Here is a 13,267-nt window from a genome sequence, read left to right as displayed (position 1 = left end):
GTCCGTAAGAACCTTTGACATTATCAGTGTACTAATTCTTGAACTGTGTCTGAGCAGGCTGCGGTGCTGGACTTTGCCAGACTTTTTCAGCCCTAAAATAGTACACTACAAATCCTCCTCATTGTTGAACATCACCTGCACATTTCTGGACTGCCATGAAAGTTGCTGGATAATTTCATTACGTATAAGTGCCGGTCGCACTCTGCTACATATAACACACTGTAGCTGCTGGACATTTTTGTTATGTATAAGTGCCGGTCGCACTCTGCTTCATATAACATAGTTGCTGGACATTTTCATTTTGTGCTGTTTGCACTTCGCTGTAAATTCAGGATATTCTCTGTTAGTTTATGTTGTACACCTTGCTTGTTAATACAGTTTATTTTGTCAAAACTTTGGTCTCAGATTCATTGTTATCCTATGCAATCATATTCCATAGTATCTTCATAATTGTTACAGGATACTCAGGCCACAATAAGGAATCTGCTGGGATAATGGCAACTGAGGCAAGGTTGGAACAGTTGTTCTCCATGATTAACTCTTTACAAGAGGACGTGGAGGCTCTACAAAGCAAGATTGCTAACTGGGAGGTTTGTTTCGGACAGGCTCTGGAGGACTTAAGTAATCAAATAACAGCACAGCTGCCTATACCTCCAGTGCAGCCACTGCCAATTAGCACACTAAAGCTACTGCCATTTAGATTTAATGGAGACCGCTACAAATTTTGTGGGTTTATTAATCAATGTATTTTGTATTTTGATGTGCATGCTGCCCACTTTCATACAGATCTGTCCAAGTTCCTATGTATAATCATGCTACTTACCTCATGAGTTCTCGCTTGGGCAAATCCACTTATTGAGACTCGTGACCCCCGTTTGAATAATTTAGACGATTTTCTAGCTGCAATGTCTATGATGTTTGATGTTCCTAATTGTCGCTCTACTGCTGAAACTGCATTGTTATTGTTACGTCAGGGTAAGCGCTCTGTTATGAATAAGCTACTGAATTTAGATGGCTAGCAGTGAATACGGTTTGGGACTGTTATGCTCAAGTACCCATTTTTTGGAGGGGACGTTATAGTATGGTTAAAGATGAGTTAGCCCATGTAGATGCTTCTCAAGAGTTAGAGGCGTTCATACAGCATTGCGTGCCCATTGACATACATAATACTGAATGTAGACAGGAGAAATTTGTGACCACTAATAGTGTTACTAACTCTCCCCTTTCTCCTAAAGAACCGGCAGGTAAATCCTCATGGGAAGTGGAACCAGTTCCCATGCAAGTGGATGCTTTACAGTGGCTTGAGTTTAATGAGCACAGAGAGCATCATTTTTGTGAGAGTTTGTGCTTCTACTGCGGTCAATCAGACCATTTTGTTATTAATTGTCCCAAGCAGCCTCGCAAGGTACTAGCCGTGGTAGGGGAGTATGAGGATCAGGATGCTGAATCTGTTATTTCTGGGTCCAGTTCTTCTTTGAATGCTGTCTTTCATTCTCTGTTGGTGACTACCTCTCCTAAAATATGGAAGGATAAAGATACGCATTGCTTGCTCCCAATTAAGATCTTGTTGTCAGGACAATGGATCTCCTGTGCAGCTAAGGTAGATTCTGGGGTGGGAAATAACTTTATGGACCTAACATGGCTTACAGATTCAACAGATAGCCACCCCAGAAACCATAAAAACAGTGGATGGTTCCGCTCTAGTTTCAGTACCGGTGGATCAGGAGACAGTACCTCTGGAGATTTTCATAGAACCCAATCTTCAGGAAGTGCTGTCCTATATGTTAATTTCTTCGCCACATTTCCCGTTAATTCTAGGAATTCCATGGCTGCAGTCGCAGAATCCAATGATCAACTGGGAGACCAAGGAGATCACTTTTCCACCAAGGGACACACCAGTAACAAGTCTGGCAAGTTCTCGGGATACCGAATGTACCACAAAGGTATCTATGTTATCATCCATTTATAATGAATTTTTTGATATTTGTGATACGAAAATGACAGATCAGATTCCTGCTCACAAACATTATGATTGTCCCATTGAATGACTTCTGGGGGCGGCTATTCCATTCAAGAATGTCTACCCACTAGCAGCTGCAGAGTTTCAGGCCTTAATTGATAAGAATCTGGCTAAGGGTTTCATTCACCGCCCCTCATCACTGACAGGAGCACACTTCTTTTTTGTAAAACAGAAGGATGGAACTCTTAGACCCTGTACTGATTATCGGGAGCTCAACAAGGTAACCATTCAGAACCTTTATCCTTTGCCGTTAATTCCTGAACTGCTGGAAAGATTACAACACGCTAAAATCTTAAGTTGGATCTTCGAGGAACTTATGACCTAATTTTGATCCGCTCTGGGGATGAATGGAGACAGCATTTAGATGTCGTTATGGGCATTTCGAGTACCTTGTGATGCCTTTTGGTCTGTGCAACACTCCGGGAATTTCTCTGAGATTGTTTGATCTATTACGCAACTAACCAAGAAGGAAAATACTTTCTTGTGGTCTACACAGGCTCAAGAGGCTTTTGATTGTCTCAAGTCCCGTTTTACTTCTGCACCTTTGTTGATTCATCCTAACCCAGCATATCCTTTCATCATGGAAGTGGATGCTTTGGATTGTGCTCTGGGAGCTATCCTCTTAATAATAATACTTTATTTTTATATAGCGCTAACATATTCCGCAGCGCTTTACAGTTCGCACACATTTTCATCACTGTCCCTGATGGGGCTCACAATCTAAATTCCCTATCAGTATGTTTTTTGGAGTGTGGGAGGAAACTGGAGTGCCCAGAGGAAACCCACACAAACACGGGGAGAACATACAAACTCCTTGCAGATGTTGTCCTTGGTGGGACTCGAACCCAGGACTCCAGCGCTGCAACGCTAACCACTGAGCCACCGTGCTACCCTCTTGCAAAGAACAGGAGAGAAAAGTCTGTTATATCCATGTGCTTTTTTCTCTTGTAGACTTTCTGCTGCGGAGAAGAATTATGATGTGGGAGATAAAGAGCTTCTAGCCATTATCGCTGCATTTAAGGAATGGAGGAACCATCTAGAGTGGGCAGCACAACAAGTTATTGTGCTCACGGATCATCGCAACCTGGAATTTCTTACATCTGCTAGATGTCTTTCTCCACGTCAGGTTCGTTGGAGTTTATTTTTGAATCAATTTAATTTTATCATTTCGTACCACCCAAATTAAACGTAATGGGAATGTTGATGCTTTGTCCCGAATCCATGCCATGGATTCCGTACCTGGGACCCCATCCAAAACCATTTTGTCTTATGACAACTTTGCTGGAGTCGTCCAGAATAAGGACATATGGAAGACTATTAAGGAGGCATACGACGCAGACCCATTTCTCGCTAACTGATGATATGAACTTGGTTCTTAAGTACGGTATGTGGGTCCTTGATTGACGTTTATACATTATGGAGGTCGTAAGGCTGCCAGTCCTCAAGCTTGAATCCAAGTTGGCTGGTCATCGGGGGTACAGAAGACACAGGAGTTCCTGAGCCCTTTCTTTTTGTGTTCGACGTGTCTGAGGGATGTAAAGAGCTACATTCTCTCTTGTGAGGTATTTGCACATTTTAAGACTCCTCGTGTATCACCTACTGGATTGCTGCAACCACTACCTATTCCTGCTCGCTCTTGGGGGTCCATTTCTATGGACTTTATAGTGGAATTGCCCACCTCTGGGGGATAGAACTCTATTCTGGTTGTAGTAAATCAGCTTCCTAAAGCTGCCCACTTCATTCCTTGTACTGGTCTTCCCTCAGCTAAGAAGATGGTAGATTTGGTCATTCAGAATGTGTTTCGGCTGCATGGAGTTCCAGATGAGATCATCTCTGATTGGGGAGTGCAGTTTACCTCCAGATTCTGAGAGGGATTTTTTTCTGCTTTTGGTATCAATGTCTGTCTTCAGTGTATTATCCTCAGACTAATGGGCAGACGGAGCAGACAAATCAGAATATGGAGCAGTATCTTTGGTGCTATATCAGTCACTCACAGGATGACTGGTTGGAGTTTCTTCCTCTAGCAGAGTTCTCTTACAATAACTCGCAGAATGCATCTACTAAGGTAACACCCTTCTTTGCTAACCAGGGTTATCATCCTAGTATTTTTCCAGATCCCTGAGCGATGCTCTGGTGCCTGCAGTAGGTGAGAGGTTGGCGGTGATGAAACGAAATCTGGAAACACTGAAGGAATTGCTATCTGCTGCACAGGAGAGATACAAAAAATCACCCGATAGGTTCTGGAGACCTGCACTCATGTTTAAGATAGGAAAGTCTGTGTGATTATCCACTAAGAGTTTGAAATTGAATGTTCTGTCACAGAAGCTGGGACAAAAATTCATAGGTCCATTCAAGATCTCTGGGATCGGGAGCTCCGTTGCCTGCCGTCTGAAGTTACCAAGGACCATGATGGTACATCCTGTGTTCCATGTCTCCTTATTAAAATCTGTATCTCTGAATACTTTTCAGGGTCGTATTACACCTCCTCCTCAGCCTAGCAAGAATAATTTGTTGTGGAGAAGTTTCTGGACTCCAGGATCCAGAGGAATCAGCTGCAGTACCTCATTAAGTGACAGGGATATTCATCTGAGGAGAACTCTTGGATGTTGGTAATATCTGAGCTCCTCAAAAGATTGCTCTGCTTCATCAGAAATATCCTGGAAATCCTGGTCCTGGACTGTCCTGAGGCCACTTCTAAGGTAGGAGTAATGCAAGGATTACGGATTGTCAATGGAGCCTGTTTTGCCTTTGTCCAAGATGGAGTCTGGTACTTTGTCCAGCCCTTGAACTTCCTCTCTGTCCTCTTATTTAAGTCTGGGTAGGGAAACACTCCTTGCCTGAGTATTTTGTGTGCTGCTGGCTCCTGAGCTACCTCCTGGCTTGCTTCAGTAGTTCCTACTGCTGCTCATTAGTCGTGCTCTGCCTCAGCACTTCCAGCTGCCTTCAGTCATCTGTGCTGCTTCCTGATCCTGGTTGTGGTTGTATGGGGAAGAAACTAACTAGGCATTTCTCCTCCGTGAAGGGTCCGGAACCGTCGGGGCTGTCACCTATATTGCAGGGTAGAAAGCTTGAGACTCCAGAACATACTCTGTTTTAAGGGAAAACGGGGCATGGCTAAGTTGACAGAGCTGCAGTGCGCGAATGACCAGACAGTTTGGGTGGGAACTTTGGGTGCACGGGATGCCTGTGAGGTTAAATCAGCTGAGAGGTGTCTCGGCAGAGCAGAGCCTGGGACAGCAGAGCGCTTTGACAGGAGACCGTCGACTGAGTACCACTCAGACACTGCTGTCCCAGCCAACATCACTACCCTCGCTGAGACTGCTGAAACAGCTAACATCGCTGCCACATCCACCCCTGCTGACAGTACTGACCGTGAGAGACAAGTTCTGTCCATTGTAAACTGTGTTTGGGCAGTGCAGCAAATCTCCATAGCGTTGGGACACTCACCGCTGAGGATGAATCCCTCTTCTTCACCTCATCTGCTGGACCCAAGACCAGCGTCAGGATCCCGAGGATTTTCCGCCATCATCAGGACCACGGGAGGATACCGCCAACATCAAAAGATACTACATCATTTACCTTAGTATTGTGACAGACCCCCACTGTGACCCAATCTAGGCAGCACCAGTCACAGAAAGAAAGTCAACTGTGACTGGCGCCTGAGTGATAAGTTATACTTTATTGTATTGTCGGCTTTACTTGTCTCTGTTCCTTAAGTTATCCCCATTAGCTTTTTGCTGTATTAGGGAATATTATCCCTCCGTTTTCTCCCTACGTGGAGTTTCTACTGTATGGTAAACCCCTTTCACCCTTGGTCTGTGTACAGTCCGTTACTGCATTCTACGTGCCTGCAGTCTCCTCACATGGTTACCTTTGTTCGGACGTCTAAGTGAGGAGTTAAACTTTTCTGAAACTACTGTGTCCGTAATTACCTTTGACATTATCAGTGTACTAATTCTTGAACTGTGTCTGAGCAGGCTGTGGTGCTGAACTTTGCGGGACTTTTTCAGCCCTAAAGTAGTACACTGCAAATTCTCTTCATTGCTGAACATCACCTGCATATTTCTGGACTGCCATGAAAGTTGCTGGACATTTTCATTATGTATAAGTGCCGGTCGCACTCTGCTTCATATAACATAGTTGTTGGATATTTTTGTTTTGTGCTGTTTGCACTTCGCTGTAAATTCAAGATAATCTCTATTAGTTTATGTTGTACACCTTGCTTGTTAATACAGTTTATTTTGTCACAATTTCGGTCTCAGATTCATTCTTATCCTATGCAATCAGATTTCTTAGTATCTTCATAATCGTTTCAAATAGTAGTGAAATATCTCTTTAACTTTTCTTCCATCAAGTTTATTGTAAGACATGAAGGTCTGTTGCAAGATAGCATGGATTCTCTCTTTATTGGTATTTAAAGGGCTTGTCGGGCTTTGGGTTACAAGTCTGCAGTTACTCTATATGACTATAGACTTGTGAATTCTGACATTGCCCACACTGCATGCTGCAAGGATTCTCTGGTGCCCGCACGTGCCAACTAGACGCAGTTAGAGTGTATTGCACAAGGGCAGAAACCTTCTAGTCGAGAAGTGTGCAAATTGCGGACAGGTGCCAACAAGACCTCATCTGGCCTCACTTACTGCAAGTGTATTGAGTTCGGACGGATAAAGTCTATTTGAAATGTGGTTGAAAGTATGCAAATCACATACTTGTGGTAACATGACTGCCCTCTCACGATGCTTTGTCATAAATTGGTCATTATAGTTCGGACATGAATGTTGTCCAAATGTGTTACATTTCAAGCTTGTTTTAATTTAACTAAGAATATCTGCATCTGCAATAGAATATACAAATGCACTAATTGTAATCACAAGCAAAAAGTGTCTGGATTTGCACTGAACTTTATAGTTAGAATTTTTATATTTTAGTTTTTACATGGTGCATCATTATTTTGTAAACCTATATACGGAGTCATGAATAGTGCAGGGACTGGGGAATGTAGTATATGACACATATTCAAAAAACCCTAAGGAGAGAATCCATGTATCTAGCAGCAATTAAGAAATAAAATATGGTGCACAATTACATCTAAACCACAATGAGGAGTAACAGGGGATTGAGATCTCCATTAATTATGAGGGTCCCAATGATAAAACTGTTCCCTTCTATCCTGTGAATAACTGATAAATGACTTTGGGGAAACCCTATAGAGTACGTTTTCTCCTAAAGTGGAATCATGCCATTTTAAAGTGACTCTGTTGGTAGGAGCTACCCTCCTAACTGCTAACGTTCCCTTTAATTTAAAATAACCTCTGGAGGCAAATTCTCAGGGAGATTAGTGTCCAGCCATCTTAAAAGCTCATTTACTTATTAAGAAAAATGTAGATTTCTCTCCAATAAGACATCGGAATGCAGATATCATTGTATCATTTTACTCAGCTTACTAGGACCTGCATGGAGAAAGAAAAATGTTGTGAAGAAGAAACGGAGAGTGGTGGTCATGGGGGATTCCCTGTTGAGAGGAACAGAGGCCGCTATCTGCTGACCGGATATAACTTCAAGAGAAATGTGCTGTCTTCCAGGTGCAAAAATTAAAGATGTGTCTGACAGGATATCAGGACTCTTCAGACCTACAGATGACTACCCATTCCTGCTACTACATGTGGGGACAAATAACATCGCAAGAAATGACCTGGAAACCATCTGCAGAGACTTTGAAGACTTAGGCAAGAAACTGAAAGAACTGGGAGCGCAGGTGGTCTTCTCCTCCATCCTCCTAGTGGATGGCCATGGAACAAGGAGGTGGAATAAGATTCTGCAGGTGAACAACTGGCTACGTCAATGGTGCCATCAGCAACGATTTGGATTTATGGATCACGGAGTGAATTACCTTTACGATGGACTACTTGCTAGAGATGGGGTGCACCTTACGAAGACTGGAAAACATGTATTTGGAAGTCGCCTTGCTACACTTGTAAGGAGAGCTTTAAACTAGAACAACATGGGAAGGGAAGCAAAAGACCAGAAAAAGCCATACACCTGACAAATGCTATTGAGAACTCTGCTATTAGAAGTGGAAAGGAAGAACAAAGACAAAAGAATCTAATTAATAAAAATATTGGAGAAAGAGAAGCCAATCACAAACTAAAATATGATGTCATTGGAATCACTGAAACTTGGTGGGACAATACACATGATTGGAATACAAGACTAGAAGGATACAACTTATTTGCAAGAAACAGACTTGATAAACGTGGAGGAGGTGTCGCATTGTATGCTAGAAACGCGTATATCTTCACAGAGATTGAAGCTTCAGAGACTGGGAGTTCTGTGGAAACTATTTGGGTAAGAATACAAGGACAGAACAATGGAAAGGACACCATTGTAGGCATTTACTACAGGCCGCCTGTGCAAGCTGAAGATATGGATGAACTCTTTATGCATCAAATGGCCAAGTTCTCCAAAAAATATGACATAGTTGTCATGGGAGATTTCAACTATCCAGACATTTGTTGGGAATCTCTCTCAGGCAAAACTAACAGGTCAAGGAAATTCTTATCCTCTCTTGCTGACAACTTTATCTTCCAAAAGGTAGGGGAGAAAACAAGGGGAACTTCTACCTTGGATTTAATCCTTATAAACAGGGAGGAAATTGTTGAGGAGGTAAAAGTGACTGGGACCCTAGGAGGTAGCAACCATGCTATTTTAGAATTTTGGATAACTAGAGGAGGAAGACCTGTGAAGAATCAGACGTCAAGGTTAGATTTCAGAAAGGCAGATTTTAAGGGATTCAGAAAGAGAATTGGAGGGATCCAATGGCTGGATATCCTTAAAGACAAAAATGTCCAGGAAGGATGGGAAATCTTGAAAAATGAAATTCTCAAAGCACAATTGTTAACAATTCTGAAAAGAGGGAAGAATAGGAAGCATTTAAGGAAACCAGGATGGATGAACATAGAACTTAAGCACATGCTAAAAAGGAAGAAAAAAATGTTTATAAAATGGAAAGAGGGAGGCATATCTAAAGAAGAATATAATGATGTCTGCAGAACCTGCAGGGCACAAATCAGATTAACTAAAGCTGAAAATGAATTGAGGCTTGCAAGAGATGTCAAAAGCAATAACAAAGGATTTTGGGGATATGTCAAAAGTAAAAGAAAAGTCAAAGATGCTATAGGATTTTTACAGGATGAAAATGATGAAGTGGTAAGACAGGATGTTGATAAGGCTGAACTTTTAAATTCCTATTTTGCATCTGTTTTCTCTCAGAAAGGAAATGTAACACCAACTGTTCTTCACTGTCCTATTAAGGGAATAGAAGAATCCAGGATATCTATAAACAGAAAGATAGTGAGGAAACACTTAGCTAACCTAAATGAATTCAAGTCTCCAGGTCCAAATGAATTACACCCCAGAGTACTGAAGGAGATAGCAGAAGAAATTTTTGAACCCCTCTCCATAATCTTTGAAAATTCTTGGAGAACAGGAGAAGTCCCAGAAGACTGGAGAAGAGCAAATGTTGTTCCTATCTTCAAAAAGGGGAAGAAGGTGGACCCAGGCAACTATAGGCCGGTGAGTCTGACTTCTATACCAGGAAAGATCTTTGAACAAATTATTAAATAACATGTATGTCAGTACCTGGATAAGAACGAAGTGATTAAACAGAGTCAGCATGGGTTTGTAACTAATAAGTCATGTCAGACTAACTTAATTTCCTTCTATGACGGAATCACTGATTGGGTGGATCAAGGAAATGCTGTAGATATAGTATATCTTGACTTCAGCAAAGCATTTGACAAAGTCTCTCATACAATCCTTATTGAAAAAATGACTAAGTATGGAATGGACAAGGCAACTGTTAGGTGGATTCATAACTGGCTTAGTGATCGGACCCAAAGAGTGGTCGTAAATGGCGGCACATCCAGTTGGAAGAATGTCTCAAGTGGGGTACCACAGGGCTCTGTCCTGGGCCCTGTATTGTTCAACATCTTTATCAACGATTTAGATGAAGGAATTGAGGGTAAACTGATTAAATTTGCTGATGAAGAACAGTTGATGTTACATTTCCTTTCTGAGAGAAAACAGATGCAAAATAGGAATTTAAAAGTTCGGCTTTCTCAACATCCTGTCTTACCATTTCATCATTTTCATCCTGTAAAAATCCTATAGCATCTTTGACTTTTCTTTTACTTTTGACATATCCCCAAAATCCTTTATTATTGCTTTTGACATCTCTTGCAAGCCTCAATTCATTGTCAGCTTTAGTTAATCTGATTTGTTCCCTGCAGGTTCTGCAGACATCATTATATTCTTCTTTAGATATGCCTCCCTCTTTCCATTTTATAAACATTTTTTTCTTCCTTTTTAGCATGTGCTTAAGTTCTGTGTTCATCCATCCTGGCTTCCTTAAATGCTTCCTATTCTTCCCTCTTTTTGGAATTGTTAACAATTGTGCTTTGAGAATTTCATTTTTCAAGATTTCCCATCCTTCCTGGACATTTTTGTCTTTAAGGATATCCAGCCATTGGATCCCTCCAATTCTCTTTCTGAATCCCTTAAAATCTGCCTTTCTGAAATCTAACCTTGACGTCTGAGTCTTCACAGGTCTTCCTCCTCTAGTTATCCAAAATTCTAAAATAGCATGGTCGCTACCTCCTAGGGTCCCAGCCACTTTTACCTCCTCAACCATTTCCTCCCTGTTTGTAAGGATTAGATCCAAGGTAGCAGTTCCCCTTGTTTTCTCCCCTACCTTTTGGAAGATAAAGTTGTCAGCAAGAGAGGATAAGAATTTCCTTGACCTGTTAGTTTTGCCTGAGATAGATTCCCAACAAATGTCTGGATAGTTGAAATCTCCCATGACAACTATGTCATATTTTTTGGAGAACTTGGCCATTTGATGCATAAAGAGTTCATCCATATCTTCAGCTTGCACAGGCGGCCTGTAGTAAATGCCTACAATGGTGTCCTTTCCATTGTTCTGTCCTTGTATTCTTACCCAAACAGTTTCCACAGTACTCCCAGTCTCTGAAGCTTCAATCTCTGTGCAGATATACGCGTTTCTAACATACAATGCGACACCTCCTCCTCGTTTATCAAGTCTGTTTCTTGAAAATAAGTTGTATCCTTCTAGTCTTGTATTTCAATCATGTGTATTGTCCCACCAAGTTTCAGTGATTCCAATGACATCATATTTCTTTTCCTGTGTTAGTAGTTCCAATTCTCCTTGTTTGTTGCCCATGCTTTGTGAGAAACAAAGAGAGAGGAGAGAGGATTCAAAAAGATATAAATAAACTGGAGAAGTGAGCAGCAACTAACAGAATGGTTTTTAACAGGGAGAAATGCAAAGTACTACATCTGGGCAATAAAAATGAAAAAAGCATATACAGAATGGGAGGAATAGGGCTAAGCAACAGCACATGTGAAAAAGACTTGGGTATACTAATAGATCACAGACTGAATATGAGTCAACAGTGTGATGCAGCACCAAAAAAGGCAAATGCAATTCTAGGATGTATTAACAGAAGCATACAGTCTAGATCACGTGAAGTCATTATTTCCCTCTACTCCTCTTTGGTCAGACCTCATCTGGAATATTGTGTCCAGTTTTGGGCACCACATTTTAAAAAATACATCAACAAACTGGAGCAAGTTCAGAAAAGAGCCACCAGAATGGTGACCGGTCTGCAAACCCTGTCTAATGAGGAAAGGTTGCAGGATTTGGGAATGTTTAGTTTGCAAAAGAGAAGACTGAGAGGAGACTTAATAGCTGTCTACAAATATCTAAAGGGCTGTCACATTGTAGAAGGATCAACTTTATTCTCATTTGCACAAGGAAAGACTAGAAGCAATGGGATGAAACTGAATGGGAGGAGACACAGATTAGATATTAGAAAAATTTTTTTGACAGTTAGAGGGCTTAATGAGTGGAATAAGCTGCCACGAGAAGTGGTGAGTTCTCCTTCAATGGAAGTCTTCAAACAGAGGCTGGACAGTCATCTGACTGGGATGATTTAGCGAATCCTGCTTTGAGCAGGGGGTTGGACCAGATGGCCCAGGAGGTCCCTTCCAACTCTACGATTCTATGATTCTATGATTCTATGATTATGTTCGCGATTTTGTCGCGATTTTCACGTGCGATATTCAAGCACTTTTCAAGCGATTTGAAACATCGCTTGGAAAGTGATTGACAGGTTGGTCACACTCGTCAAACATAGTGTTTGACAAGTGTTACCAGATTTTTACTATTGAGGCCGCCTATGCGGCCTCAATAGTAAAAGATAGAATGTTAAAAATGTTAAAAAAATAAAAAATCGGGGTATATTTACCTTCCGACGTCCCACGCAGTCTCAGCGGCGCTCCCGTTCCCAGCGATGCCTTGCGAGACCTGCGATGACGTTGGTCTCGCGTTGCTATAGCGGTCTCACGAGACCGCTAGAGTCACGTGAGACTCTGTCATCACAGGACTTGCTGCAAGGCATTACTGGGAGCGCTGAGGCTGGTAATGCAGCGCGGGACGTCGGAAGGTAAATATACCCTGATTTTTTATTTTTTATTCTTTTTTTCAGGGGTATGGTACCCAGGGCCTGGAGGACAGTCTCCTCTCCTCCACACCGTGGGTACCAACCGCATATGAGACGCTTAACTTCGCGCATGGTGGGCATAGCCACATGCGGGAAGTAAGCGATTCTCATGCATTCCTATGGGTGCGGAATCGCGGCAAATCTATGCGATTCCGCACAAAAGAATGATCATGCTGCGATTTTTCCACGATGCGACTCCACTGCGGAAAAAAGCGCAGCATTAGCACAGCATGTGCGGAATGCCATAGGAATGCATGGGGGTGGTCTGTACACGATATTTAAACATTTTCGCAGCGTTTTTGCTCTGAAAATTGCTGCAAAAACGCTTAAAAATCGCTACGTGGGCACATAGCCTAAAGCTGACTTTGGATTATTTGTCATTAGATTACTCACTGATTACTCAACTTTCTTTCAAAAATCTGTCTCAAACTTCAAGTTTGTGAGATCACAGCATTGATAATAGGATTACGTAATCCTTCACAGCCCCTCTTACAGTGAAAGTATTGTAAGTGCACGCATGCCGGTCTGGAAGTCACACTGCTACAGGCAACACACATAAAGGAGACCAAATCTGGAGTCCAAACATTTCCAAAAATTAGGAGCAGACATCAGGAAAAGTGGCATCAATTGACTCACAACACTAAAGAAATGTTATAATGGCACAAAA

The sequence above is a fragment of the Dendrobates tinctorius genome, unplaced genomic scaffold, assembly GCF_039654945.1.
Source record: "Dendrobates tinctorius isolate UK_male_01 unplaced genomic scaffold, ASM3965494v1 ptg000156l, whole genome shotgun sequence".
NCBI classification, from domain to species: Eukaryota; Metazoa; Chordata; class Amphibia; order Anura; family Dendrobatidae; genus Dendrobates; species Dendrobates tinctorius.
The sequence above is the reverse complement of the archived record's forward strand: the minus strand, read 5'-3'. Positions refer to the sequence as shown.